The following is a 27,782-nucleotide window of genomic DNA, read 5'->3' as shown; positions in this document are numbered from 1 at the left end:
AAAATGTTTCTTTTCTCCATATAAGGTGATTACATACATTTTGGCTCTTTGGTACCTAACAATGTGAAATACACCCTAAATACATTTTTTTTGGTAGTGTTATTTTGTTTTTCCAAATAGAGAATTATTCATGCGTTTTAGCGTTTTGGTACTTGAGAAGCTTAAAAACATTCTTAATACACGTTTCAGGTAATGTCTTTTTCTCTCCCCATATAGGTTGTTTTACATGCATTTTTGTGTTTATGTAATTAACATGCTCAAAAACAATAAAAAAAAATGTTTTTGGTAATGTTACTCTGTCTCCATAAAGGGTATTTTTGCGTGCGTTTTTGCATTTTGGCATGTATATAGTTCCAAATATTTCTAAGGACTCGTTTTGTTTTCTAATATAGGATGCTTTCCAAGCTTTTTAGAGTTTTGTTGTCTAACATGCACAAAATAATCAAAAGATACGTTTCTCTAAATGGTGTTTTTTTTTTCCCCCATATAGGGCATAATGCATTCATTTTGGGGTTTTGATCCTTAACAGCGTAAAAAAAAAACACTCAAAATACACTTTTTTGGTAATATTGTTGTTTCTTCATGTGGAATGCAATTCAACGCTTTTTTACTTTTTTGGTAACTAAGAAACTTAAAAATACTCTTAAAACATGTTTTTTTCTTTTTTCCAATTTTTCCCCGTTTCATTTACTGTATTGCTATTCTGTTCTTACATATAGAGTGTTCTTCATGCGTTTCAGCGTTTTGGTACCTAAGAAGCTCAAAAACACTAAAAATACACGCCTCTCGTAATGTTATTTCGTTTCCCGATGAAATGTACTTTCAATACATATTTGCGGCTTTGTAACAAGATGAAAACACAGAAAATGCACGTTTTTGTTAAAGTTGTTATAGTTTCTCTATAAAAAGATGTTTTGCAAGTGTTTTATTGTTTCGGTACGTAAGTAGTTAAAAAACACTCAAAACACACATTTTTGTATTTTTTTTTCTTTACAATATTATTTTTTTTTTCCATTCCTTTTAGTGTTCTTGTGCCTTTAATGGACACTCAAAAGATATGTTTATGTAAATGAAATTTGAATTCATAATTGAGGGTGCTTTGCATGCATCTTGGCGTTTTGATATTTAAGATTGTAAAAAACAGTTGATAATTTTGTTGTCTTTCTGAGATAGAGTCTTATTCATGAGTTTTAGCGTTTTAATTACTTTTAAACACTGGACTCATAATACTTATTCCTAGTGATGTTCTTTCTTTACCTCAAATAGGGGTTTTCCATGCATTTTGCCGTTTTTATACGTAATGTTCTCTTTTTCCATATGTAGTGCTATTCACTCGTTATAGAGTTTTGGTACATAAAGAATCTCAAAAAGACTCATAATACACGTTTCTCGTAATGTCCTTTTCTTTTCCTATATAGAGTGCTTTGCAACTTTTGGTACTTAACAATGCAAAAGTCACTTAGAAAAAGTTATTCTTTTTCTCTTTCAAGCAATTCGGTGTTTTGCTACTTACGAAGCTCAGGAATACATAAAACACGTTTTTTTTTTGTTTTTTTTGTAATATCCCTTTTTTTTAAATACGCCACTTTCCATGGATTTTGGTATTTTTGTACGTAATTAGCTTAAAACATTGAAAATAAACTTTCTCTGGCAATATTATTTCGTTTCTCCATAGACTGTGTTTTGCAGATATTTTTAGCGTTTTGGTACGTTAGCTCAAAAACACAAAACACTAAAAAGAAACATTTCTTTGTAATATTATTTTGTATCCAAAATAGGGTGCCTTCTATTTATCATAGTGTGTTGGGGCCTAAAACACTTTTTTGTTAATGTAGTTTCGTTTCTCCATATGAAGTGCTCTGTATGCATTTTGGTGTTTTGGTATCGAACATTGTGAAAAATACTCAAAATTAAATTTCTGGTAAAGTTTTTTTTTTTTTTTCTACATATGTAGTTTTATTTATGCCTTTTAGCGTCTTGGTACCTAAGAAGCTCAAAACATATACAAAAAGAACACAAAAAAAACACAAAAAAGAAGCTCAAAATGCAAAATTCTTGTAATGTCTTCTTCCCCATATAAGGGAACTTTCTATGTATTTTTTTTCCGCTTTTGTACAAAAGAAGCTGAAAAAAAACATACTTATTTTTGTTAATGGTATTATCTCTCTCCATTAAGTGCTTTTTGCAAGTGTTTTATCGTTTTAGTATAAAGTAGCCCAAAACACTCAAAAAAAAAAATTTTTTTTTTCTTGTAAAGTTGCTTTGTTTCCCCATATAGGGTACTTTTCGTGAGTTTTGTGCCTAACACGTTTATAAACACTAAAAAGACATGTTTCTGGAAATGTTTCTTTTCCACATATATGGTGCTTTGCAAGCATATTGGTGTTTTGATATCTAACCGTGTGAAATACACCGAAAATAAACGTTTTTAGTAATATTAATTTGTTTCTTCACACAGAGTGCTATTCATGCGTTTTAGCGTTTTAGCACCTAAGAAACTAAAGAAACGGTCTTAATACACGTCTCTTGTAATGTCCTTTCATTTTCCCATATAAGATAGATATCCTGAATTTTGTGTTTTTCTTTGTAAGAATCATAAAAAAAAAAAAAAACACACACACACATTAAAAACTCTTGTTTTTCGTGAGGATATTCTCTTTCTTTAAAAAAGGCATGTACCGAAGCTGAAAATCTCTCATAATTCACTATTTTCATATTGTCTTTTCGTTTCCCCATATAGAATACTTTGCATGCATTTTGCCATTTTTCTGCCTTACAAGCTCAAAAACATTTAAAATACACGTTTCTTGTAAAAATATACTGTTAGTCTATATTTTTGTTTTCGCATGGGTTTTAGCGATTTAGTACATAAGTAGCTCCAAATCACTGAAAACGCACGTTTTTGGTAATATTGTTTTCTTTCTAATATATAATTCTTTTCATGCTTTTTGCCTAAAACGCTCATAAACAATGAAAAGACTATTTTCTGGATATGTCTTTTTTATCATCAAATAGGTTGTTTTACATGTATTTTGGTGTTTTGGTACTTAATAATTAGAAATACACTCAAAATATCATTTTTTCTTTTTTTTGTAATGTTCTTGTTTTCTATATAGAGTGCTGTTCATGCGGTTTACTGTTTAGGTACATAAAAAAAAAAAAAACAATACAAATCTCTCATGGTGACCTTTCCTCTGTTCATGCTTGCATGCATTTTTGGCGCTTTTATACGTAACATATTGAAAAAAAAAAAACACTGAAAATACTTCCTTTTGCTAATGTTATTCTTTTTATCCATAAAGAGCGTTTTGCATTCATTTTAGCGTTTTTGTACATATGCAGTTGAAAATACTCGTGAGACATATTTGGTGATGCTGTTTTCTATTCCCAGATAAGATGTTTTAAATGCTTTTTTTTTTTTTTTTTTTAGTGTTTTGGTGCCGAGCACACTCACAAACACTCAAGAGACACGATTTTCAAAATTTCGTTTCCTTTTCCCATATAGGGTGCATAGCATGCATTTTGGCGTTTTGGTACCTTACTGTGAATTACTCTTAAAATATACGTTTTTGGTAATGTTATTATTTTTCTCCTTATAGAGTGCTATTCATGTGTTTTAACGTTTTGGAAAATAAGAAGCTCAAAAACCCTCATAATACACGATTATCGTATTGTGTGTTCTTTTCCGCATTAAGGGTACTTTGCATGCATTGTTGTATTTTCTACGTACCAAGCTGAAAAAAAAAATCTTATTTTTGTTATTCTGTTATTATTATTATTCTGTTTCTACATAGCGTATATTTTGCATGCGTTTTAACATTTTAGTACGTGAGAAGTTCAAAAACATTCAATGCACGCGTTTTTGCTTTTTTGTATTTCCATAGAGGATGATTTCCATGCTTTTTTAACGCTTTGGTGCCTAACACGTTCTAACACATTTAAAAAACATGTTTCTTGTAAGGTCGTTTCGTTTCCTTGTGTCAAAGGCTTTTCAGGCATTTAGCGTTTTAAGTAAAAACACTCAAAATGCACATTTTTGTTAATGTTGTTCTGTTTCCCCACATGCAGTGATATTAACAGTTATTATGTTGTTTTTGGTACCTAAGAACGTAAAAAAAAAAAAATACAAGTTTCTCGTAATGTCTTTGCGTTTCTCTTCATAGAGTACTTTGTGTGCATTTTGTCATTTTTCTATGTAACAAGCTCAAAAACGCTTAAAAACCTTGTTTTATCGTAAAATTTCTCCATAAATGGTGTTTTCAATACGTTTTAGCGTTCTATTACGTAAGATGATTTTTTTTCTCATAAAGATTAATTTCCATGCTGTTTAACGTTTTAGTGCATAAGAGGCAATGCAAAAAAATAATAAATTAAAAGACACGTTTTTGGTAATCTCGTTTCGTTTCCCCCGCTTTACAGGCATTTTCAAGTTATAGTACTTATGTAATAGACATTAGAAATATACGCTTTTTGTTAATGTTGTTCTCTTTCTCCGTATAGAATGCTATTCATAAGTTTTAGCGTATTTGTACCTAAGAAGCTCAAAAACACTCATATTACATGTTTCTCGTAAAGTCCTTTTGTTTGGAAATATACTCTCAATCCATTTTTGGTGTTTTTGGACACTCAAATACACGCTAAATATTTGTTTTTTATCATGTTATTGTGTTTCTCCTGGAAGAGGGTTTTTATTTATTTATTTATTTATTTATTTTTCTGTTTGGAGTCTTTTTCAAGTTTAAGTACCTACCAATGTAAAATACACTCAAATTACACGTTTTTGGTAATGTTTTCCTATATATAGGATTCTTTTTCATGCATTTTAGTGATATGATACACAAAAAGCTCAAGAACACTCATAATATACGCTTTCGAAATATTTCTTTGTGTCCTCATATAGGGTACTTTGCATACATTACGTGAGAAGTTCAAAAACACTCAAATTTTTTTTTTTTCTGGCATTGTTATTCTGTTTCTGCATAAAATGTGCTTTGCAAGCTTTTTAGGGTTTTGGTACGGTAAGAGATCAAAATCACTCAAAAAAAAAAAAAAAAAGCTTTTGGTAGTTTTCTATTCCCGTACAAGATGATGTCAATGTTTTTTTTTTTTACGTTTTAGTGCCAAACACTTAAAAAAAAAATCAAAAGATACGTTTCTAGTAATTTCATTTCGTTTTCCCAAATGAAACAGATTCACAGGCATTTTTGTGTTTTGCTACCAAGCAATGTGAAATACACTTAAGATACACGTTTTTGGTAATGTTCTGTTTCTCCATATTGAGTGATATTCATGATATTACGAGAAACTTTCGTATCAAAACGCCAAAAATCTCAAAAACATTAAGAATGCACGTTTCTCGCAATGTGGTTTTATGTTGGGTGCTTCGCATGCACTTAAGCGTTTCGATAATTAATAATGTAAAAAGCACTCAAAACAGACGGTTTTGGGAATGTTCCTCTTTTTTTTTTCATATAAACTGTTATTCATATATTTCTTTTTTTTTCATGTTTTAAGCCCCAAAACGGTAAAATACATAGAAAGCACCCTATACTGGGATATAAAAGAACATTACGAAAAAAAGTGCATTTTGAGTGTTTTGTGTTTTTAAGCTTCTTACTTACTCACCAAAACGCTAAAAAGCCTACAAAACGCCGTTTATAGAGAAACAAAATAACATTAACGAAAAAGGGGAATTTTCAATTTTGAGCTTGTTTGGTACTAAAATAGCAAAATGCATGGAAAGTACCGTATTTAAGAAATGAAACGATATTACAAGAAACGTATATTGTGTTCCTGAGATTGTTAAGCTGAGGAATACTTATAATACGCGTTTCTTATAATGTTCTTTTGTGTCCCAATATAGGGTGCTTTCGATGTATTTTAGCGTTTTGAGGCCTAAAAAAAAAAATACTGAAAAGACATTTTTTCTGGTAATGTAGCTTTGTTTCTCCATATGCTTTTTTTCGGTGTTTTGGTACCTAATATTGTGAAAATACTCGAAATATATATTTTTCGTCATGTTCTTATTCTACATATAGAATACTATTCATACCCTTTAGAGTTTTAGTACCTAAGAATTTCAAATACACTTAAAATGCACAATTATCGTAATGTCTTTTCGTTTTCCTATATTGGATACTTTCCATGCATTTTTTTGCGTTTTTGAACAAAAGAAGCTGAAAACTGCTTCAGCTTCTTTCGTACGTTATTCTCCTTCTCCATAAAGAGTACAGGAGTGGCTCAAGAACACTCAAAAACCGTTTTTGGCAATTTTTTTTTTTTTCATGCTTTAGACTAGAGCGTTTTGGTGCCTAACACTCAAAGGACACATTTCTGGAAATTTCGTTTCTATTCGCCATATAAGACACTTTGGATGAATTTTAGTGACTAATACTCAAAAGACACGTTTCTGGAAATGTCGTTTCTATTCGCTGTATAAGACGCTTTGGATGCATTTTGGAGTTTTGGTACCTAACCATGTAAATTACGCAAAATAAAACGTTTTTAGTAATGTTATTCTGTTTCTTTATATAGAGTGCTTTTCATGCGTTTTAGTGTTTTGGTATTTAAAAAGCTTTGGTACCTAAGACGTCTCTGATAATATCCTTTCTTTTCCCCATATAAGGTACATTGCCTTCATTTTCCGTTTTTCAATGTAAAAAGCAGAAAAAAAAACATTAAAAAGTTTGGTTTTTCGTAATGATATTTTCCGTAAAGTGTTTGCATGTGTTTTAGTGTTTTGGTTTTTATAAGTTCAGTAACACTGAAAAGACACATATAGGGTGATTTCCATTTTTTTTTTTTTTTTTTTTTTGCTTTTCGTGCATAATTCGTTCGAAAACACTCAAACGATATGTTTCTGGTAAGGTCATTTCGTTTCCCCATATAGTGAGCTTTACATGGATTTTGGCGCTTTGGTACCTAATAAAGTAAAAAGCAATTAAAATACACGTTTTTGGTAATGTTGTTTTGTTTCTCGATGTAGATATGCTACTCATGCTTTTTTAGCTTTTAGTACCTAAGAAGCTCAAAACCTGAGCTCGAGCTGAGGAATACTTATAATACGCGTTTCTTATAATGTTCTTTTGTGTCCCAATATAGGGTGCTTTCGATGTATTTTAGCGTTTTGAGGCCTAAAAAAAAAAAAAATACTGAAAGACATTTTTTCTGGTAATGTAGCTTTGTTTCTCCATATGCTTTTTTTCGGTGTTTTGGTACCTAATATTGTGAAAATACTCGAAATATATATTTTTCGTCATGTTCTTATTCTACATATAGAATACTATTCATACCCTTTAGAGTTTTAGTACCTAAGAATTTCAAATACACTTAAAATGCACAATTATCGTAATGTCTTTTCGTTTTCCTATATTGGATACTTTCCATGCATTTTTTTGCGTTTTTGAACAAAAGAAGCTGAAAACTGCTTCAGCTTCTTTCGTACGTTATTCTCCTTCTCCATAAAGAGTACAGGAGTGGCTCAAGAACACTCAAAAACCGTTTTTGGCATTTTTTTTTTTTTTTTTTTTCATGCTTTAGACTAGAGCGTTTTGGTGCCTAACACTCAAAGGACACATTTCTGGAAATTTCGTTTCTATTCGCCATATAAGACACTTTGGATGAATTTTAGTGACTAATACTCAAAAGACACGTTTCTGGAAATGTCGTTTCTATTCGCTGTATAAGACGCTTTGGATGCATTTTGGAGTTTTGGTACCTAACCATGTAAATTACGCAAAATAAAACGTTTTTAGTAATGTTATTCTGTTTCTTTATATAGAGTGCTTTTCATGCGTTTTAGTGTTTTGGTATTTAAAAAGCTTTGGTACCTAAGACGTCTCTGATAATATCCTTTCTTTTCCCCATATAAGGTACATTGCCTTCATTTTCCGTTTTTCAATGTAAAAAGCAGAAAAAAAAACATTAAAAAGTTTGGTTTTTCGTAATGATATTTTCCGTAAAGTGTTTGCATGTGTTTTAGTGTTTTGTTTTTTATAAGTTCAGTAACACTGAAAAGACACATATAGGGTGATTTCCATTTTTTTTTTTTTTTTTTTTTTTTTTTTTGCTTTTCGTGCATAATTCGTTCGAAAACACTCAACGATATGTTTCTGGTAATGTCATTTCGTTTCCCCATATAGTGAGCTTTACATGGATTTTGGCGCTTTGGTACCTAATAAAGTAAAAAGCAATTAAAATACACGTTTTTGGTAATGTTGTTTTGTTTCTCGATGTAGATATGCTACTCATGCTTTTTTAGCTTTTAGTACCTAAGAAGCTCAAAACTCCCATAATACGCTATTCTCCTAATGTCTTTTTGTTTCGTCATATTTGCATAGATATTTTCTCACTTTCTATGTAACAAGCTCAAAACTCTTAAAATACACGTTTTCGGTCAAGTTATACTGTTTCTCAACATTTTTTTTTTTTTTTAGCATGGGTTTCAGCATTTTAGTATGTAAGTAAATCCAAATCACCTACGAGACACGTTTTTGGTAATATTGTTTTGTTTTCCTTTATAGGGGTTTTTTCCATGGTTTTTGCCTAACACGCTCATAAACACTCCAAAGACTCGTTTCTAAATATTTTATTTATTTATTTATTTATTTATCTATTGATTTTTTTTTTTTTTTTGCACCATTAGGGTATTTTGCATGTTTTTTTTTATTTTTTTTGTCGTTTCGGTACCTATTAATATGAAATACACTCAAAATATTCGTTTTTTGTTATGTGGTTCTCTTTCTCCATATAGAAAGCTCTTCATTCGTTTTAGATTTTAGGTACCTATAAAGTTGATAATTATTTATGACAAAATTCCCTCGTAATATCCTTTCGTTTCTTCATATAGGACACTTTATATGCATATTGGTGTGTTTTTTTTTTTTTTGTTTTTTTTTACGTAAGAATCTCCAAAATACTGAAAATACGTTTTTTTTCGGTAATGTTATTTTCATTCATAAATGGTGTTTTCAGGCATTTTAGAGTTTTGGTAAGTAAGCAGTTGAAAAAAAAAACACTCAAAAGAAACGTTTTTCGTAAAGCTGTTTTTTATTCACATATAAGGTGCTTTTAAAATTTATTTATTTATTTATTTATTATTATTATTTTTTTTTTTTTTTTGGGGGGGCGTTTTGGTGCCGTGGACGTTCATAAACACTTAGGAGACACGTTTTCTTTTCCCAAAGAAGGTTCATGGCATGCATTTTGGCGTTTTTGTACCCTACAGTAAAAAAAAAAAAACACTGCAAATACACGTTTTTGGTAATGTTATTCCGTTTGTCCATATAGAGTGCTATTCATGTGTTTTAGCGTTTTGGTACCTAAAAAGCAAAAAAAAAAAACAATCCTACACGATTCATGTAATGTCTATTCTTTTCCGCATTAAGGGTAGTTTGCATGCCTTTTTGGAATTTTCCTACGTAACAAGCAGAAAAATTAAAAATTCTTGATTTTGGTAATAATATTCAGTTTCTCCAAAACAAATATTTTTGCATGCGTTTTAGCATTTTGGAATATAAAAATTTCTAAAACATTGAAGTGACACGTTTTTGGTAATGCTTTGTATTACCATAATGTGATTTCTATGCTCTTTACCGCTTTCGTACCTAACAAGCGCTTTGATAGTTAATAAATTAAAAAAAAAACACTCATAAGATAAATTTTTCGTAATGTAATCCCATATAAGGTGATTTCTATGATTTTTTTTTTTACGGTTTTGTGCCTGTCACTATCAACAAACACTCACAAAACACGTTTCTGGTGATTTCGTTATTTTCCCCATATACGTGGCTTTCTATGAATTTCAGCCTTTTGGTATTTACTAATGTGAAAATCTCTCAAAATGCACGTTTTTTTTTTTTTTTTGTAATGTTGTTCTGTTTCTAAATATAGATCGCCATTCATGTATTTTCTTTTTCATATAGAGTGTTATTCATGAGTTTTAGAATTTTGATAAAGAAGAAGCTTAAAAACACTAATAATACACGTTTCTCGTAATGTCTTTTCGTTTCCCCATATAGGATACTTTGCATACTTTTTTTGCGTTTTTGTGCGTAAAAAGCTCAAAAATACTGAAAATCCTTGTTTTTAGTAATATTATTCTATTTATACATAAAAGGTATATTTACATGCGTTTTAGTCTTTTCATATGAATGGAGTTGAAAAACACTCAAAACACACGTTTTTGGTAATGTTTTCTCTTCGTATATAGGGTGCTTTCCATGTTTTTAAACATTTTTTTTTTGTGTAACCTGTAGAAAAAAAAATCAAAATATATTTTTCTTGTATGTTATTTAGTTTCCCCATGAAAAGGGCTAATAATGTGAGTACCTATCAATGTGAAAAACACTCAATTTACACGTTTGGGAACGTTGTTGTTTCTTCGTATAAAGGGATATTAATGCGTTTTCGCGGTTGGTGCCAAAAAAGCTCAATATCAATCATTATACACGTTTCTCTTGTCATTTCGTTTCTTAATATAGGGTAAACTCATGTATTTTGTTCGTTTCTCCACGTAAGCAGCTCAAAAACACTGGAAAATAGTTGTTATTAGTAATGTTAATCTGTTTCTCCATAAAGTGTGTTTTGCAAACGTTTCAGAGTTTTGGTGAGTATGAAGTTCAAAGACACTCAAAAGAAGTTTATCGTAATGTTGTTTTGTATTCATATATAGGATGATTTCCATTTCATTTAGCGTTTTAGTGTTAAATAAGATCAAAAACACTCAAAAGACAGGGTTTTGGTAATGTCATTTTGTTTCCCTATATAGGAGATATTGCATGCATTTTGTCGTTTTGGTACCTAACAATATAAAAAGTACTCAAAATGCACGTTTTTGGTAATGTTCTCTTTCTCCATATAGAGTGCTATTCATGCGTTTTATGATTTTGATACTTAAGAACCCCCAAAACACTCTTGATGTCTTTTCGTTGTCCCATATACGGTAGTTTCATGTATGGTTTCCTTTTTCTTGGTCTTTTTGGCCTTTTTGTAACATGATCAAAAACACTCAAAATACTTGTTTTTGTTATTTATTTTGTTTTCCATACAGAGATACATGCAGTGTTTTTGGTAATGTTCCTTTGTTTTCCCATATAGGGTTTTTTTCCATGCTTTTTGACGTTTCGGTGCCTAGCAAGCTCAAAAACACTCGAAAGACACGTTTCTGGAAATTTCATTAACTCTCTCCATTTAGGATGCTTTCTATGGATATTGGCGTTTTGGTAACTAACAATGTGAAATACATTTAAAATATGCCTTTTTGTGAGAGCACAGGGACACTAGATTTTGAGAGGGCAATAAATTACCGCCCCGTCATAGGAGAGAACCATCCGCCATGCGGGCAGGTGGGCGGAGCCTGTATCAATGCGCGCGGGCCAAGGTGAGCGGGTCATGACCTTGCCAGGTCTCACTCCCAGCCAGGTCACCCAGCGCCCAAGACGTGCCCTCCTCGACTCCTCCCGAACCAGCCTGCAGAAAGGACAGCGTGGTGCAACGGTAAGCCGAAGCCCTGACCGACGAAGCTGGCTTTCAACGAAGTAGACTGGAGGAGTGAGTACACCAGTGGAACGCCTTGGGTGAGTTATTTGTGGTAAGACCTGTTCACAAGACCGCATTTCCAATCACCCCAGCGACCACGTGGTCGTCGCTCCTTGCGCGGCATAGTGACACAGTGCATAGTGCCGGCTAATTACCTCCGTGACCCAGTAACTTAACGTAAGGCTGTGCTCTCACAACGTAAAAGGACCGGGCATTGGCCTCACTTCCGAAGGAATAGGTATTTATTTCTGTGTGTGGCCCACGCGCCTCTGAGTGTAGCCATAGCTAGCCAGATCTTTGTTTTAATTACTGTGTAAATATAAGTCAAATATTTACGACTGTGCTTTCTTTTGAGTGTCCTACCCTAGTCTACCTGGAAACTCAACCAGGAGTCGCATGTGATCGGCAGGTGGTAACGTGTAAAGGAACCCCGATCCATGACACTTTTTTTGTGTTTTTGTTTCTCCATCAAGATTGCTACTCATGCGTTTTAGCGTTTTGGTACATGAGAAGCTCAAAAACTTATCTAACACAAGTTCCTCGAAATGGCTTCTCTTTTCCCCATATACAGTACTTTCCACGTATTTTTTCTACTTAACAAACTCAAAAACACCCCAAATACACGTTTTTAATAGAAATATACTTTTTCCATGAAGGGCGTTTTACATACGTTTTAGTGTTTTGATAAGTACGAGTAGGTGAAAACACTAAAACGAGACTTTTTTTGTTTAACTTGTTTTTGTTATACTTATAAGGTGTTTTTTTTCATGCTTTTTAGTATTTTCGGTTCCTAGCGCGGTCATAAACACTCAAAAGTCATGTTTCTGAAAATCTCGTTTTTTTTTTTTTCTTTTCCAATATAAGATGTTTTGTATGTTTTTTTGGCTTCTTGGTACCTAACAAAGTGAAAAAGACTCAAAATACTTGTTTTGAGTTATGGTATTATGTTTCTCTATAAAAGGTGTTTTGCATGCGTTTCAGCGTTTTGATATATAAGTGGTTCAAAAACAGTGAAAAGACACATTTTTGCTGATGTTTTATTTTTCCAAACGAGGTGACATCTATGCTTTTTAACATTTATTGTGCCTAACACGTTGAAAAACTCTCAAAAGATACGTTTCTGTTAATATCGTTTCCTTCCCCCACATAGGAGGCTTTGCATGCATTTTGGCATTTGGTGCCTAACAATGGAAAAAAAAAATACGTCTTTGGTAATAAAGATTTGTTTCGCCATACAGAGGATACATTCATGGATTTTAACGTATTGGTTCCTAAGAAAATAACTCTCATAATCCACGTCTCTCTTCATATCATTTTCTTTCCCCATATATAGTACTTTCCGTGCATTTTAGAATTTTTGTACGTAACAAGCTGAAAAACTCTGAAAATACACGTTTTTGGTAAAGTTATGCCTTTTCTCCATAAAAGGTGTTTTGCCTGCGTTTTAGCGTTCTGGTACATAAGTAGCTTAAAAACACTGAGAGATAAGTGTTTGGTAATAATGTATTGTTTTTCCACATATGGTACTTTTAATGCTTTTTAGCGTTTTGGTGCCTAACATGTCCATAATCACTCATCAATCACGTTACTTAAAATGTTTCCTTTCTCCATATAAGGTGATTTACATGCATTTTGGCTTCTTGGTACCTAACAGTGTGAAATACACTTTAAGTACAATTTTTTGGTACTGTTATATATTTATTTTTTTTTTCCCAAATAGAGAATTATTCATGCGTTTTAGCGTTTCGGTACTTGAGAAGCTCAAAAATATTTTTAATGCACGCTTCACGTAATTTTATTTTTTTTTCTCTCTCTCCCCATATTGGTTTCTTTACATGCATTTTTTTGTGTTTATGTAACTTGCTCAAAGACAATGGAAAAAAAAAACTTGTTTTTGGTAATGTTACTCTGTCTCCATAAGGGGTGTTATGCGTGCGTTTTTGCATTTTGGCATGTATATAGCTCAAAATATTTCTAAAGACTTGTTTTGTTTTCCAGTATAGAGTGCTTTCCAAGCTTTGTTGTCTAACATGCACAAAATACTCAAAAGATATGTTTCTCTAAATGGTGTTTTTTCCCCCCATTTAGGGCACAATGCATGCATTTTGGCGTTTTCATACTTAACTGTATAAAAAACTCTCAAAATACACATTTTTGGTAATATTGTTGTTTCTTCATATGGAGTGCAATTCAAAGCTTTTTTGCTTTTCTGTATCTAAGAAACTAAAAAAAAATACTCCTAAAACATGATCGTAATGTCTTTTCATTTCCCAAATTTCCCCCCGTTTCATTTATTGTATTGCTATTCTTTTTCTCCATATAGAGTGTTATTCATGCGTTTTAGCTTTTTGGTACCTATGAAGCTTCAAAAACACTAAAAATATACGCCTCTCGTAATGTTCTTTCGTTTTCCGATGAAATGTACTTTCAATACATATTTGCAGTTTTGTAACAAGATGAAAAACACAGAAAATGCACGTTTTTTTTTAATATTGTTATAGTTTCTCTATGAAAAGTTGTTTTGCAAGTGTTTTATTGTTTCGATACGTAAGTAGTTAAAAAACACTCAAAACACATATTTTCGTATTTTTTCCCATATTAAGTTTTTTCCATTCCTTTTAGTGTTCTTGTGTCTTTAAAGGACACGCAAAAGACATGTTTATGTTAATGAAATTTGAATTCATAATTGAGGGTGCCTTGCATGCATCTTGGCGTTTTGATATTTAAGAATGTAAAAAACAGCTGATAATGTTGTCTTTCTGAGATAGAGTATTATTCATGAGTTTTATCGTTTTAGTAACTAAGACGATCCAAAGCACTCATAATACTTATCCTAGTAATGTTCTTTCATTACCTCAAATAGGGTTTTTCCATGCATTTTGTCGTTATTATATGAAATGTTCTCTTTTTCCATATGTAGTGCTATTCACTCGTTTTAGAGTTTTGGTACATAAAGAATCTCAAAAACACGTTTCTCGTAATGTTCTTTCCTTTTCCTATATAGAGTGCTTTGCAAGCATTTAGCTTTTTTTGGTACTTAACAATGCAAAAGTGACTGAAAACAGAGTTCTTAGAAAAAAAAAAAAAAAGCTGTTCTTTTTCTCTTTAATGCGATTCGGCGTTTTGCTACTTACGAAGCTCATGAACATATAAAACACGTTTTTTTTTTTTAATATCTTTTTTTTTCTGAAATACACTACTTTCCATGGATTTTGGTATTTTCGTACGTAATTAGCTCAAAACATTGAAAATAAACGTTTTCTGGTAATATTATCTCGTTTCTCCATAAACTTTGTTTTGCAGTTATTTTTAGCGTTTTGGTCGTTAGCTCAAAAACACAAAACACTCAAAAGGAACATTTTTCGTAATATTATTTTGTATCCAATATAGGGGTGCCTTCTATTTATCTTAGCGTTTTGGGGGTCAAAACAACTTTTTGTTAATGTAGTTTCATTTCTCCATATTAAGTGCTTTGTATGCATTTTGGTGTTTTGGTATCGAACATTGTGAAAAATACTCAAAATAAACTTTTTGGTAATGTTTTTTTTTTTCTACATATATAGTTTTATTTATGCCTTTTAGCGTCTTGGTACCTAAGAAGCTCAAAACACATTCAAAAAGAACACAACAAAAAAAGAAGCTCAAAATGCACAATTTTCGTAATGTCTTCTTCCTCATATAAGGGAACTTTCTATGTATTTTTTTTTTTTTTCCGCTTTTGAATAAAAGAAGCTGAAAAAAACATACTACTTGTTTTTGTTAATGGTATTATCTCTCTCCATTAAGTGCTTTGTTTCTCCATGTAGGGTACTTTTGGTGCGTTTTGTGCCTAACACGTTTATAAACACTAAAAAGACATGTTTCTGGAAATGTCGTTTCTTTTCGACATATATGGTGCTTTGCAAGCATATTGGTGTTTTGATATCTAACCGTGTGAAATATACTGAAAATAAACGTTTTTAGTAATATTAATTTGTTTCTTCACACAGAGTGCTATTCATGAGTTTTAGCTTTTTGGCACCTAAGAAACTAAAAAAAAAAAACGGTCTTAATACACTTCTCTTGTAATGTTATTTAATTTTCCCATATAGGATAGATTTCCTGAATTTTGTATTTTTCTTCGTAAGAAGCTTAGCAAAAACATTTAAACACTTTTTTTTTCGTGAGGTTATTCTCCTTCTTTATAAAAGGCATGCATTTTAGCGTTTTGGTACATTATAAGTTTAAAAACACTGAAAAGACACGTTTTTTGGAAGCTTTTTTTTTTTTTTGTTCCCAAATAGAATGATTTTTATGATTTTTATCGTTTTGGTGCCTCATACGCTAAAACACACACACACACACACACCCATGGGTTTTCTATGGGCTTTAGGGATTTAGTACGTAAGTAGCTCAAAATCACTGAAAACGCACGTTTTTGGTAATATTTTCTTTCTAATATATGATTCTTTTCATGCTTTTTGCCTATCACGCTCATAAAAAATGTAAAGACTAGTTTCTGGATATGTATTATTTTATCATCATATAGGTTGTTTTGCATGTATTTTGGGATTTTGGTACTTAATAATGAGAAATGCACTCAAAATATACTTTTTTTTTGTAATGTTCTGTTTTTCTGTATAGAGTGCTGTTCATGCGCTTTACTGTTTAGGTACATAAAAAAAAAAAAGAAAACACTTAATACAAGTCTCTCATAGTGACCTTTCCTCTTTTCATGTTTGCATGCATTTTTGGTGCTTTCCTACGTAACATGGTGAAAAAAAACACTGAAAATACTTATTTTTGGTAATGTTATTCCTTTTATCCATAAGAAGCGTTTTGCAGTCGTTTTAGCGTTTTCGTACATATGCAGCTGAAAATAATCATGACATATTTGGTAATGCTTTTTTTTTCTATTCCCAGATAAGATATTTTAAATGCTTTTTTTTTTTTTTTCCATTTTGGTGCCGAGCACGTTCACAAATACTCAAGAGACACGATTCTCGAAATTTCGTATCCTTTTCACATATAGGGTGCATAGCATGCATTTTGGCGTTTTGGTACCTTACTGTCACTTACTCTTAAAATACACGTTTTTGGTAATGTTATTTTGTTTCTCCATATAGAGTGCTATTCATGTGTTTTAACGTTTTGGAAAATAAAAAGCTCAAAAACCCTCATAATACACGATTCTCGTAATGTGTGTTCTTTTCCGCATTAAGGGTACTTTGCATGCATTGTTGCATTTTCTACGTAACAAGCTGAAAAACTATAAATTCTTATTTTTGGTAATATTATTCTGTTTCTACATAGCGTATTTTTGCATGCGTTTTAACATTTTGGTACATAAGAAGTTCAAAACATTCAATGCACGCGTTTTTGCTGTTTTGTATTCCCATAGAGGATGATTTCCATGCTTCTTAATGCTTTGGTGCCTAACACGTTCTAATACATTTAAAAAACATGCCTCTTGTAAGGCCGTTTCGTTTCCTTGTATGAAAGGCTTTGCCGGCATTTTAACGTTTTAGGTAAGAACACTCAAAATGCACATTTTTGTTAATGTTGTTGTTTCCCCACATGCAGTGATATTAACAGTTATTATGTTGTTTTTGGTACCTAAGAACGTAAAAAAAAAATATAAAAAAATAAAAAAATAATACAAGTTTCTCGTAATGTCTTTCCGTTTTCCCTCATAAAGTAAGTTTTAGCGCTTTGCTATGTAAGAAGTTTAAAACACTCAGATGATTTTTTGTATTATTATTATTTTTTTTCCCATAAAGATTGATTTCCAGGCTATTTAGCGTTTTAGTGCCTAAGAGGCAAAGAATAAAAAAAATAAATAAAATAGACGTTTCTGGTAATTTCGTTTCGTTTCCCCTTTTAGAGGCTTTTCAGGCATTTTCAAGTTATAGTACCTATGTAATAGACATTAAAAATACACCTTTTTTGTTAATGTTGTTCTGTTTCTCCGTATAGAATGCTATTCATAAGTTTTAGCGTATTTGTACCTAAGAAGCTCAAAAAACACTCCTATCACATGTTTCTCGTAAAGTCATTTTGTTTAGAAATATACTCTCAATGCATTTTGGTGTTTTTGGACACTCAAATACACGTTAAATACTTGATTTTGATAATGTTATTGTGTTTCTCCTGGAAGAGGGTTTTTATTTATTTATTTATTTGTTTTTCTGTTTGGAGTTATTTTCAAGTTTAAGTACTACCAAAGTAAAATACACTCAAATTACACGTTTTATGTAATGTTTTCTTATATATAGAATTCTTTTTCATGCATTTTAGTGATATGATACCCAAAAAGCTCAAGAACACTCATAAGATACGCTTTCGAAATGTCTTTTTGTGTCCTCATATAGGGGACTTTGCATACATTATGACGTAATTATGGGGTAATTTTTTATGTATTTTGGAGTTTTCTAAAACAATCTCAGAATCACTCGAAAATATTTCTTTTTACTAATGTTATTATGTTTTTATATAAAGTGTGTTTTACATGCGTTTTAGCGTTTTTGTTATGTATGAAGTTCAAAACACTCAAAAGTTAATCCTTTAATCTTGTTTTCTATTCCCATATAGGGTGAACTTAATGTTTTATAGCTTTTAGATGCCTAACACGCTCATAAACAATCAAAAGACACATCTGGTAAAGTCGTTTTGTTTCCTCATATAGTAGGCGTTGCATGCATTTTGGCATTTTGGTATCTAATAATGTGAAAAACACTCAAAGTACACGTTTTTGTTCATGTTCTGTTTCTTCTTATAGAGTGTTATTCATTCGTTTTAGCATTTTTGATACCTAAGAAGCTCTAAAACACTCTTAATACACGTTTCTTATATGTGTTCGTTGCCCCATCTAGTGTACTTTCTATGCAGTAATAATATTCAGCATTTTGGTATGTAATGCGATCAAAAAAACAATTAAAAGACATTTTTTTTACATTTATTGAGTGTTTTCTATGTTTTTCAGCATTTTGGTGCCCAACACGCTCATTAACACTCAAAAGATACATTTTTTTTTATATCTCGTTTTCTGACCTAATATAGGATGCTTTGCATGCATTTTGGCATTTTGTTATCTCACATAGTGAAATACTCTTAAAATACACGGTTCTTGTGATGTTCTGTTTTCCTTCCTTTTTTATTTTTCTTATATATAAACTGCTTCTCATGCGTTTTCGTGTTTTAGTACCTAGGAAGATCAGAAACACTCATAATGCACGTTTTTATAATGTCTTTTTGTACATAACAAGCTGAAAAACACACAAAATACCTGTTTATTGTCTTACTCCATATAGGGTATTTTGCATGCGCTTTACCGTTTTGGTACGTGAGTAGTTCAAAACACTGAAAAATCACAATTTTTTTTTCTTTTCCAAATAGGGTGCTTTAGATGCTATTTAGCGTTTTGGTGCCTTACACGCTCATAAACACTCAAAAGACTAGTTTCTTGAAATCTAGTTTCCTTTCCACATAGAGGGTGCTTTGCATATATTTATTTTGCATTTTTATACCTAACAACGTTAAATATACTGAAAATACACGTTTTGTGTTATGTGGTTCTGTTTCCCAGTATAGCATACTATTCATGTCTTTTAGCGTTTTGTTACCTAAGAAGCTCAAAAACTCTCATACGAGTAATCCTTGTTTCTCGTAATGTCTTTTTCGTTTCCCCATATAGGGTACTTCGCATGCATTTTAGCGATTTTGTACGTAATAAGTTAAAACTCTAAAAATAATTGTTTTTGATAATGTTATTGTATTTTTCCATTAAGTGTGTTTTGTATGCCATTTAGCGTTTTGTTACATAAGAATTTCAAAAACTGAAAAAAAACAAATTTTTTCATAATATTGTTTTGGGTAAATTCTAGGGTAAATTCCATGCTTTTTAGCTTTTTGTGCTTAAGATTCTCAAAAACACTCAAAAGACAAATTTCTTACAATGTCTCTTCGTTTTTCCATAAAGTAGGATTTGCATGCATTTTGGCCTTTTTGCACCTAATAACGTGGAAACACTTAAAATTCTTTTTTTTTTTTTTGGGGGGTAATATTCTGTTCCTCCATATAGAGAGCTATTCATACGTTTTAGCGTTTTGATTCCTAAGAAGTTCAAAAATACTCATAATACATGTTTCTCGTTGTGTATTTTCGTTTCTCCATACATTCTGGCGTTTTCTTAAGCCAAAATGTAGGGAAATTACCTAAGAAGATCCGAAACACTCAAAATATTTTTGTTGCGTAATGTCTTTCTGTTTCTTCATAAAAGGTGTTTTGCATGCGTTTTAGAGTTTTGGTACGTAAACAGTTCAAAACTCTGAAAAGAGACGTTTTTGGTAATGTTTTGTTTTCTCACATAGGGTGATTTTCATACTTTTCATTGCTTTGGTGCTTAGTACGCTCATAAACACAAAAAAGACACGTTCCTGGAGATCTCGTTTCCCTTCAACATGTAGCTATCTATCATTGAGCAATTCACACAAAATACATGTTTTTGGTAATGTTGATCTGTTTCTCCATATAGAGTTATGGGTTTTAGAATTTTGGTAATAAAGAAGCTCAAAAACAGTAATAATATACGTTTCTTGTTAAGTGTTTTCGTTTACTTTCCAAGCATTGCTGCGTTTTCTACGTAACAAGCTCAAAACAATAAAAAAAAATTTTTGGGGGTAATATCATCATGTTTCTGCATAAAGTGTACTTTCCAGGCGTTTTAGCGTTTTCGTACGTACTTAGCTCAAAAAGCTAAAAAGAAACCTTTTTGGTAATGTTGTTTTTGCTCTCTCATATAGGGTGCTTTTTCATGCTTTTTTAACGTTTTTGTGTCTAGCACACTGATAAACATTCAAAAGACACATTTTTTAAAATCTCATTTTTTCTTTCCCAATATAGGAAGCTTTACGTACATTTTGACATTTTAGAACTTGACAATGTTAAATACACTCGAAATACATGTTTTTGGTAATGTTGTTCTATTTCTTCATATAGAGTTCCTTCATATAGATACTTTCTATGCTTTTTGACGTTTTTGTACGTAACATGTCAAAAACATTTAAAATATTTGTTTTTGGTAATATTAATGTTTTTTTTTTTCCAGAAACAGTGTTTTTCATGCGTTTTACTGTTTTGTTACATAAGTAGATCACACTCAAGACACATTTCTGGTCTTTTTTTTTTCTTTTCGTATATAAGGTGTTTTATGTTTTTATTTATTTTTATATTTTTTTTACTTTTTCTGCATAATACGTTTATAAAGACTCAAAATAGATGTTTGTGGATATGTCTTTTTTTTTTTTTTCCATATAGTATGCTCTCATACATTTTGGCGTTATGGCACCCAACAATGTGAAATACACTCAAAATACTCGTTTTTGGTAATATTGTTCTGTTTCTCCATATAGAGTGCTATTCAAGCGCTTTCAAGTTTTTGTACTTAAGATGTTTAAAAACACTCATAATACACATTTCTCGGATTTTTTTTTATTTACTTATATAAGGTATTTTCCATGCTTTTTGACGTTTATGTAAGTAAGAAGCTCAAAAAACACTCAAATTGCTTCTTTTTTTATAATGTTTCAGTGTGCTTTGCATGCATTTTAGCGTTTTGGCACGTAAGAAGATCAGACACTCAACAGACACGTTTTTCGTAATATTGTTTTGTATTACCAAACAGGGTGAATTCCATGCTTTTTGGTGCGTTCTTTTTTGTGCCGAACGTGCTCCAAAACACTCAAAAGACACTTTTCTGGTAATGTATTTCACATTGTAAGGTACCAAAACGCCAAAAATAGATGCAATAAACCCAACATGAGGAAAGGAAACAAATTTTCCAGAAACGTGTCATTTGAGTGTTTTAGAGCGTGTTACGCACTATTAAGCTAAAAAGCATGGAAATTATGGGGATGGGGAAAACCTTTCCCCTTATAGGAGGCTTCGAATGAATTTTTGCGTTTTGGTTGCTAACGATGTGAAAAACACTCAAAATACACATTTTCGGTAATGTTCTGGTTTCCCATATAGATAAAATGCATATTCATGTATTTTACGGTTTTGGCACCCAAGATGCTTAATAACATTCATAATACGCGTCTCTGGTAATTCTCTTTCGTTTCCCCATATAGGGTATTTTGCATGCATTTTTGGCGTTATTTTTTTTAATAATAATCTCAAAAACACTCAAAATACTCTTTTTTTTTGTAATATTCTAATCCTCTATGAAGGTTACTTTGTATGCGTTTTAGCGATTTAGTACGTATGAAGCTCAAAAACACTCGACTCTTTTTTCCATTTTTTTTTTTTCTTTCCATGCGTTTTTTTTTTTTTTTTATGCGTTATGCACAACACGCTAAAAAAAAAAAAAAAAAAAAAAGCAAGTTTCTGGAAAATTTGTTGCCTTTCCTCATGTAGGGTTTATTGCATGCATTTTGGCGCTTTGATACCTAACCATATGAAATACACTCAAAATAGACGTTTATCGCAAGGTTGCTCTGTTCCTCCATATAAAGTGCTATTCATGTGTTTTAACGTTTTGGTGACTAAGAAACTCAAAATACTTGTAATGCACGTCTCTGGTAATTTCATTTTGGATCTTTATGTAGAGTATTTTTCATGTTTTTTTTCGTGTTTTTGTACGTAACATGTTCAAAAACACTTTAAATACATGTTTATTTTTAATAACTTGTATTTTCTTTCTTAACAAAGGGTGTTTTGTATTCGTCTTAACGTTTTGGTACGAAAGAAGTTCAAAACACTCAAAAGACTTGTTTTTTGTAATAATGTTTTGTATTCCCTTATAGGGTGATTTTAGTGCATTTTTACTTTTTTGCTGTCTATAACGCTCATAAAAACTCAAAAGACAAGTTTCTGGAAATTTCTTTTTTTTTTCTTTCTTCATATAAGGTGCTTTATATGTAATGTGACGTTATGATACCTTACAATGGAAAAAAAAAAACACTCCAAATACACGTTTTTAAAATGTTTTATTTATCGATATAGAGTGCTTTTCATGTGTTTTTGCACTTTGATACTTAAAAAGTAGAAAAACTCTCACAATAAACTTTTCTCATAATATCTTTTCGTTTCATCATGTAGAGTAATTTGGATGCATTTTGTCATTTTTCTACGTAACACTAAAAAACAATCAAAATACACGTTTTTCATTAAGTTATACTCTTTGTTCATTAGAAGTTTTTTGGATACATTTCAGCGTTTTGGTACATAAATGACACATAAACACTTTTTTTTTTTTTGGTAATATTGTTCTCTTTTTCCATATGGGGTGCTTAATTTGCTTTTAATTGTTTTGACCCTCGAACGATCATAAAACACTCAGACAGTTTTATAGAAATCTCTTTTTCTTTCCCCATATAGAGTGGTTTGCATGCATTTTGGCGTTTTGGTGAAATGTGAAATGTGAAATTTGAAATCTGAAATACACTAAAAATACACGTTTTTGGTAATGTTCTTCGGTTTCTCCATAAAGAGTACTATTCATTACTTTTAGCATTTTGGTACCTAAGACGCTCAAAAACTCATAATGCACGTTTTTCGTAATGTTCTTTCGTTTCCCATATAGGATAATTTCCATGTATTTTGACGTTCGTTTATGTAAGAAGTTCAAAGCACCCAATATGCTTGTTGTTAGTTATGTTATTCTTTTCTCCATAAACGGTGTTTTACTTGTGTTTTATCGTTTTGGTACGTAAATACCAAACACTTTAAGAGCACGTTTTTTGTAGACTTGATTTGTTTCCATATATAGGATACTTTTTCTTCTTTTTAGCATTTTCGTTCCTAACACTCTCATAAACACTCAAAAGACACATTTCTAGTAATGTCCATTCTTTTACCCATATAGGGTGCTTTACCTGCATCTTGGCGTTTTCGTATCTAACAATGTGAAATACACTGAAAATCGTCGTTTTTGATAATGTTATTCTGTTTCTCCATATTGAATGCTCTTCAAGAGTTTTAGCGTTTTGGTACCGAAGAATCTTATAAACACATAGTACAAGTTTCTCGTAATGCATTTTCATTTCCCGTTTTGGTGTCTATCAAGCAAAAAAATACTCATATTGGTAATGTTTTTTTAAATATAGTTTCGTTTTTTTTTTTTCAATATAAATGGCTTTTCCTATGCATTTTGTCGTTTGGTATCTATCAATGTGTAAAATATTCAATTTACATGATTATTGGCAATGTTGTTCTGTTTCTAAATATAGAGTGGTAACAACGCGTTTTCGCGGTATGTTATCTAATATGCTGAAGAACACTCATAATACGTTAATCTTAATGGCTTTTTTTCTCCATATTGAGTATTTTGTATTTGCGGCAATTTTCTATGTAAGAAGCTGAAAAAAAACATTCTAAATACTTGTTTTTGGTAATGATATTATATTTTTTTTATAAAGTGTGTTTTCCATAAACTTTTTCGTTTTTGCTACGTAAGAAGTACCAAAACTCTCAAAAAAAAATGTTTTTCGTTTTTTTTTTTTTTATTCGCATACAGAATGACTTTTTTAGCGTTTTGGTGCCCAACACGCTTAAAAACACTCGAATCACACGTATCTGGTAACGTCATTTCCTTTCCCTATATAGAGTGCTATGAATGCGTTTTGGAGTTTTGGTACCTAACAATGTAAAAAATTGCTCAAGACAAACGTTTTTGGTAATATGCTTTTTCTCCATACAGAGTGCGATTCACGCGTTTTAGAGTTTTGGTACCTATTAAGCTCGAAAACACTTATGACACAATTCTTGTAATATCCTTTGTTTCCCATATAGGGTGCTTTACATTCATTTTGGCGTTTTGGTAACGTTATTTTGTTTCCCTAAAATAGAGTCCTTTAATTCCATTTTGATATTTTGGTACATAAAAATGTAAAAAAATAAATAAATAAATAAATAAATAAAAATAAAACAGACGTTTTTGGTAATGTTTTTCTGTTTTTCCACATAATTTGCTATTCACGCTTTATAGCGTTTTGGTACATAAGAACCTCAGAAACACATATAATACACGCTTCTTGTAATATCGTTTCGTTTCCCATTTAGCGGGCTTTGCATGCATTTTAGTGTTTTCGTACGGTACAATTTCTCAAACAATGAAACCATACGTTTTTTTTTTTTTTTTTAATATTATTGTTTCTCCATAAAGAGTGTTTTGATATGTAAGAAAATCAAAAACAATTAAAAAAAACACGTTTTTAATAATGCTGCTATGTATTCCATTATAGGATCTTTTCCATGCATTTTAACGTTTTCGTGAATAAAACGCTGAGAAAACTGAAAAGACACATGTCTGGTGATATCCTTTTGTTTCCTCATATAAACTGTTGCATGCATTTTTCGCGTTTTCGCACCTAAAAAAAGTGAAAAAAAAAAAAAACTCAAAACGCGTTTTTAGTAATGTTCTTCTGTTTGTACATATAGAGTGATATTTATGCGTTTTAGCATTTTGTTACCTAAAGAGGTCAGTAACATTTATAATACACGTTTTTGGTAATATGTTTTTGTATCACAATTCTTTGCATGGATTTTCGCGTTTTTGTGTTTGTAGCTGAAAAACACTAAATCCACGGTTTTGATAATGTTATTCTGTTTCTTCATATAGCGTTTTTGGCGTGTTCATATGGAAGTCTTATAAACAATGAAAAGACACGTTTTTGGTTATGTATTCCCATATAAAGTGATTTCCATATTTTTTTTTTTTTTTTTTTTTTTGCGTTTTGGTGCCTAACACGCTCAAAAACATTCAAAAGACACGCTTCTCGTAATGTTATTTAGTTTACCCATATAGAGTGTTTTGCATGTTTTCTAGTCTTTTAGTACCTAATAACGTGAAAAGCACTAAAAATAAACCTTTTTGTGTTTTTTTTTCACGCTTAGAGTGCTATTTACGCTCTGTAGAGTTTTGGTATCTAAGAAGATCAAAAACACAATTCACGTTTATCGTAATGCCATTTTATTATCCCATAAAGGTACTTTGCATGCATTCTGGCGTTTCAGTACCTAATAATAATAAAAAAAAAAACTAAACAGACGTTATTCGCAAAGTTGTTCTGTTACTCTATATAAAGAGGCATATACGCGTTTTAGCATTTTAGTACCTAAGATATTCAGAAACACTTATGACACAATTCTTGTAATATCGTTTCGTTTCCCATATCTTTCTTTGTTTTCATCTTGGTGTTTTTGTAAAAAGCTCAAAAACACATGTTTATGGTAATGTTATTCTTTTTTTTTTTTAAAGGTGTTTTGCATGCATTTTAGCGTTTTGGTACGTAAAAAGATTTAAAAAAAAACACTCAAAAGATACGTTTTTGGTTAAGTTTTGTATTCCACTATATAGTTCTTTCCGTACAGTTTATCGTTTGGGTCCCTAAAACACTGAAAAAAAAAATGAAATGGCACGTTTCTCTTAATGTAGTTTTGTTTCAACATATATCGTGCTTTGCATGGATTTTGGCTTTTTCGTGTGTAACAAGCTTAAAAACACTCAAAATAATTGTTTTTGTTAATGTTATTCTGTTTCTCCATACAGGGTGTTTTGCATGCGTATTAGAGTTTTGGTAAGTAAGAAGTTCAATAAACATTTAAATGACATGTTTTTCTCATTGTCTTTTCTATTACCATATAGAACGATTTCCATCCTTTTTAGCGATTTTGGAGCCTACCACGCTCAAAAACACAAAAAACGCGTTTTTGGGAATTCAGTTTTGTTTCCCCATATAGGGGATTTCCATGGATTTTGGTGTTTTAGTACTTAATAATGTGAAAAGCAGTCTCATAAACACTTAAAAGACACGTTTCTGGGTTTACCTTCCTTATGTGCATTTTGGTGTTTTGGTGATTATCAAATAAACTGAAAATTACGTTCCTTATAATAATTTACCTTCCTTATGTGCATTTTGGTGTTTTGGTGATTATCAAATAAACTGAAAATTACGTTCCTTTTAATATTGTTCTGTTTCTGCGTATTGAGTGCTTTTCATGTGTTTTAATGGTTTGTCACCTGAGAAGCTAAAAAACATTCGTAAAGTGTCTTTGTCGTATTGTCTTTTCGTTTCACAATATAGGGTTCTTTGCATTCATTTTGGCGTTTTTCTAGGTAACAAGCTGAAGAACACTCAAAACACTTGTTTTTGGTAATGTTATTCTTTTCCTCCATATTGTTTTGCATACGTTTTTAGGATTTTGGTGCACACAAAGGACACGTTTTTTGTAATTTCGTTTTTCTTGTTTCTATATTATGAGACTTCCATACTTTTTAGCATTTTAGTGTTTAACTCGCTCATAAATAATACACAGACTGGAAATCTCGTTTTCTTTCCTCATAAAGGGTGCTTTTTATGCTTTTTTTTTGGTATTTTTCTAAGTAACAAGATAAAAAAAAACACTAATTAAAAAGATCTTTTTAATCTTGTTACACTAAGTAACAAAAAAAAAACATAACTAATTATGTTAAACATAATATTTCTTTTATGTGGTCATTCTGTTTTCACGAGTTTTAGCGTTTTGGTGTGTCAGTAGCTGAAATACACTGAAAAGAGACTTTTTTGGAAATATTTACCATATTTCCATGCTTTTCTGTTGTTTCCCTAATATAGGTTGCTTCCCATGCTTTTTATCATTTTGGTGCCTAACTCGATCATAAACTCTTAAAAGACAAGTTTCTGGAGATGTCATTTCTTTTTCCCATACAGTGTGCTTTGCATGCATTTTGGCATTTCTGTGCCTAACATTGTGAAATACACTGAAAATAAACGTTTTTGGTAATATTCTGTAATAAGGCTGTTCATGCACTTCAGCCTTTTGGTACTAAAGAATCTCAGAAACACTCACAATACCCAAATAGGGTAATTTGTATGCTTTTTTGGGGGCATTTTTTGTACATAACAAGCTCGAAAAAAATCTTATTGGTAATGTTAATCTGTTTCTCTAAAAAGCTTTTTTTTTTTTTTGCATGCGTTTTAGGGTTTTCATACGTAAAACGCTGAAAACACTCAAAATACACGTTTTTGGTAAAGTTATCTGTTCCCATATAGGCTGCTTTCCATGCTTTTTAGCATTTTGGTAGTTAATATGCACAAAAATACACAAAACATAGGTTTCTTAGAATGTCTTTGTTTCCTTATATAAGGGACATTCTATGGATTTTGTCAAAACACTTAAAATACATGTTTTTTTTTTTTAGATATGTTGATTTGTTTCTCAATATTGAGTGGTATTAACGCATTTTCACGAATAATACCAAC

The sequence above is a fragment of the Scylla paramamosain genome, chromosome 7, assembly GCF_035594125.1.
Source record: "Scylla paramamosain isolate STU-SP2022 chromosome 7, ASM3559412v1, whole genome shotgun sequence".
NCBI lineage: Eukaryota > Metazoa > Arthropoda > Malacostraca > Decapoda > Portunidae > Scylla > Scylla paramamosain.
The sequence above is the reverse complement of the archived record's forward strand: the minus strand, read 5'-3'. Positions refer to the sequence as shown.